The sequence below is a fragment of the Felis catus genome, chromosome A1 (genome assembly GCF_018350175.1).
Source record: "Felis catus isolate Fca126 chromosome A1, F.catus_Fca126_mat1.0, whole genome shotgun sequence".
In the NCBI taxonomy this organism is placed as follows: domain Eukaryota; kingdom Metazoa; phylum Chordata; class Mammalia; order Carnivora; family Felidae; genus Felis; species Felis catus.
The window spans coordinates 30249178-30253511 of NC_058368.1; the positions used below are offsets into that span (position 1 = coordinate 30249178).

Consider the following 4334-nt stretch of genomic DNA (forward strand, 5'->3'; position numbering starts at 1 on the left):
CTCTTTGCTTTCTAGACTGCTCAAAAGTATGGATTCAATCCAGAGGGGCTTTATCGGCTATGAAACGTCAACAGACCTTAACTACAACCAGGACACTACAGAGGAGTGGTATTTGCAACTGGCATATCAAATTGCATATTTCATGTAAATATCGGTATCTGACGACTGCACTTTGAAATGTCAATGAAGAAAGATGATTTTAAGAGAATCCTCTCCAACTGCCCTTCCTCCCACTATTACAATGACCTCTGTAGGTTTATAGCTGTTTATTTCCCTGTGAAGTAAGAGCCGTCTCCTCTTTCTCAGGGCCCATCCTGCCTACTCAGGCCGTTGCTTGACAGCCCGCCATTAAGGACAGTGTAGCCAGGGACGCCCGGGTGGCTCAGTTAAGCATCAGACTCTTGGTTTTCGGCTCAGGTCATGATCTTAAGGTTCGTGGCTTTGAGCCCCACACTGGGCTCTGCGCTGACAGTGTGGAGCCTGCCTGGGATTCTTTCTCTCTCCTCCCTCTCTCTCTGCCAACTCCCCCTACTGGTACTTGCCCTCTCGAGTACGTGCATTCTCTGTCTCTTAAAATCAATAAACACCCTTAAAATAAAATAGAATGAAATAAAATAAAATAAAAATAAAATAAAGGGCAGCATAGCCAGTCCAGTTGCTTTCAAAGGAAACTCTACTCCAGGGGTGCCTGGGTGGCTCGGTGGGTTAGACTCTGGCTTTGGCTCGGTTCATGGGTTGGAGACCCGCATCAGCGTCTGCGCTGACAGCTCAGAGCCTGGAGCCTGCTTCGGATTCTGTGTCTCCCTCTCCCTCTGCCCCTCATCTGCTTGCCTTCTGTCTCTCTCCAAAATAAATAAACACTAAAAAAATAAAATGAAATAAATAGGTCTACTCTAGGGTTGCATTACATCACTTAGAAGAATAGTGGTTTTCAGGTATTTAATGTATTCCCCAGAGCCGAGGGGACGGCGATCGTGCAGGCAAGGTAGCCCGTCATGAGAAGAAGGAGGCTTTGGTCCTCTTCACGCCAGCCACGCGTCAAGGGCCTGCCTTCCCTTGCTCGCGCTTATGTTCCGCTGCGGGTCCCCACTCCTGCCTGTTCTTTCTCATAAAAACCAGGAGCTGAAAGGGACCTCAAAGATCATTTTTAAGTTTGATGGATGGGGAAACTGAGGCCTGGAGAGGTCATGCAACCTGCTCGAAGTCACACAGCTGTTTAAGGGAGGCTGGACCTGAGCTCCAGGGCTTTGAACTCATCTATCTGGCTTGAAAAGGGGCAGTGGCAGTAGAAATGTTAGATCCCATATTGTATTTTATAACAGCAAGAGTTTCCTTTAAGATTTTTCTCCCTTGCTTTAAAAATGTGTGTGTGTGTGTGTGTGTGTGTGTGTGTGTGTGTGTGTGTTTTAACTTTCCCAGTTCTCCCATTTCTTACATGGAAGACTAATCTGACATCTTGTGCAGAGAATTGACTGTTTCCTGCAAAATAAACAGAGGAAAGCAAGTAGCTGAAGTATTTAGGGACACTCAAGGGTCCTTAGTGCTCGAAGCTTCCAACAGCTCAGTAACCGCGCTTGTCCTGATTGGCAAGGGAGAGGAAGAGACGAGAAGAAGCCGTGTTCAGAGGCCTGGGCATGGTCGGAGGAGCAGTGTTGCAGTGAGTGAGTGATAGGTCTATTTTTTCAGAAAATACAAAAATGCAGAATCACCATCCCTAAGCTCAGAGAACCTGGCAGTCAACAAGACTTATTTCTAAGGCTCCAAGTAAAATGTCAACAAGGCATTTCGTGTCACCTCGGAGATCCCAGAGGACAAGCCATGCATCTCTTACGCTCCACAGCAACCCACGGGGACTTGGGCTGCAGTCTCTTGGTGGGAAGATGTAGCCCAGTGCAGGAATGCCGGTGTGTATATGCCTGCTTTGAGGAAGCAGGAGTCGCGAAGGAAATCGCGGGGTGGGGGGTGGCAGGACCTCAGGATACCGGAGGGGTGACCTCAGCTTGTAAATGTCTAGATGTTGGGGGCCCATGTGTAGGAAGTTTAAAAAGACTGAACCAGACACAATAGAGGTGCTGCAGTCTAACTTTGCCTTTGACCCTATCGCCTTTCCGTTTTCACTTTCCCCCTTCTTACTACCCTTCTCACCCCCCAAACCCTAACCTTGCCTTTGACCCTATCGCCTTTCCGTTTTCACTTTCCCCCTTCTTACCCCCCAAACCCTAACTAACCCATGATTGCAAAGCTTGTGAAAACATCTATGAAGAGCACCATTCAGACAGGATCGGGATCGTACCAGTGATCCTGAGCCACACTCCAGTTGTGAGTTTCAGAGGCGTTAAAGATGACAACTGCTGCCTGAGCAAGGCACAGAGACACATGTTCCTCCTCGCCCCGTCAGACTCCAATCCTGCTGCTTTCCACCCAGAGATAGCCTTGTCTTCAGACGCGTATTGATGCGCATGGGGTGAGTAAAGCTGTTAATCACTATTTGACGCATCAAAACAATTGTCTTTCGACAGAGGGAGTAATGATCATAAATAAAAGGTGTTTATCTTTGACTTTTAGGGTGCTCCTGGGAAAGACACATCTCAGGACACTGAGTGGAGTGTTACGATGAGGCGGCGTTAGAAAGTGAGAAAGACAGGAGGCGTGATCCAGGGCCAGGAGAAGAAGCCAAGGGGAGCTGGATACGAACATCTATGATTCAGAGAGTGTGGTCATGTTCAGAGTCAGCCAACGAGGTGAAAGACACAGCACGGAAAATTCCTGCCAAGCCTGCCAAGCATTTATGACACCAGCCTCAAGTTGGGGGGCCCGCGGCTACCCCTCACTTCAGACCGGCTGGCTACAAATTTGGGGGTCCCCACAGAATCCCCGAGGTTTGTTAATTCACGAGGACTACCCACAGAATTCAGGGAAGTGCTATGCTTATAAGTGTAGTATTATTATCGCAAAAGGATACAAATCATTACCAGTTGAAAGAATAGTTGCCCATTCAGAACCCGGGACTGGGAAGGTTCCGAATGTGAAGCTTCCGCATCCTCAGGGACACGGCGTCTTCCTGGCATCAATGTGTGGCGATATGCAAAGAACTGTCAACCCAGGAAGCTCACAGTGGCTTTGTGTCCGGAGTTTTTATTGAAGTTCATTATGTAGGCATGGTTAATTGAGTCATTGACCACATGGTTGAACTCAGTCTCTAGTTCATCCCTCTCCAAGGTCAGCTGCTTTCATGTGGCACAAAGCCCTAGTTTTCTAACCCCATGTCTTCCTGGAAGAGTCAGCCCCCAGACTAAGCCTGTCTGAGTGGCTGGCCCCACCCAGCATCGTCTCTTTAGTATAAACTGTCAGGTGCCCACTTACGTTAACACACACTATTAAGTGGGGTCTGAGGTGCCCATCACCAAAAATGAAGATATGCCTGTCACCTAGGAGATTCCCAGGGTTTAGAAGTTACCTCGTAAGGAGCCTGGACAAAGGTCAGACCTTCCTTTGGGAAGAGTTCGTTCTTCACTACACAGCTTGGCATGGCAGGTTGACCCAAAGCATGTGCGTGTGTAGACTTGTGGAATTGTGTGGTGCAGAGGAAAGGAATGGGTGCTGTGATTCACCTGCCATGGCCCAAAACCACGTGAACGGGGAGCTGTTGAACTGTGCCCACCAAAACCCCGGCTGGGGGAGGCCATCTGAGTAGAAGTGAAAGCTACGGAGCCTTCTGTCATCAGGATGGTTCCATCTCTGGACTCGCCCTACTTTTTTTTTTTTTAAGTTTATTTATTTATTTTGAGAGAGCGCATGTGAGCGGGGGAGAAACAGAGAGAGAGGGAGAGAGACCGAATCCCAAACAGGCTCCATGCTGTCAGCACAGAGCCCGATGCGGGGCTTGAACTCCCAAACCCTGAGATTATGATCTGAGTGGAAATCAGGAATTGGATGCTTAGGGGCGCCTGGGTGGCTCAGTAGGTTAAGTATCCAACTTCGGCTCAGGTCACGATCTCACGGCTCAAGAGCTTGAGCCCAGCATTGGGCTCTGTGCTGTCAGCGAGGAGCCTGCTTCAGATCTTCTCTCTCCCTCTCTCTCTGTCTGCCCCTCCCCTCCTCTTTCAAAAATAAATAAACATTAAAAAAAAAGAGTCAGATTCTAGGCTGACTGAGCCACTCAGGTACCCCTGGACTTGCCCTGCTTTTTTATATTCAAATGTGTCACCAGTGGCTATAAGTCCGTAGTCTAAGTTTCTACCCTCAATCCAACTGAAAACAGAAATACTTAAGGGTGTCAGACTAATAACCTTTGTTAAAACTGACTCTCAAAAAAAAAAAAAAAGAAAAGAAAA

The 4334-nt window shown here is 48.1% G+C and overlaps 1 long non-coding RNA gene across 1 annotated transcript; it reads left to right on the top strand.

Moving 5' to 3' along the window:
* The first annotated feature begins 875 nt into the window (after positions 1-875).
* LOC123383730 lies at positions 876-3112 on the top strand. Its single transcript, XR_006593835.1, has 2 exons — positions 876-2464; positions 2566-3112. It is a non-coding gene; the product is annotated as an uncharacterized LOC123383730 (long non-coding RNA).
* The last annotated feature ends 1222 nt before the right edge of the window (positions 3113-4334 follow it).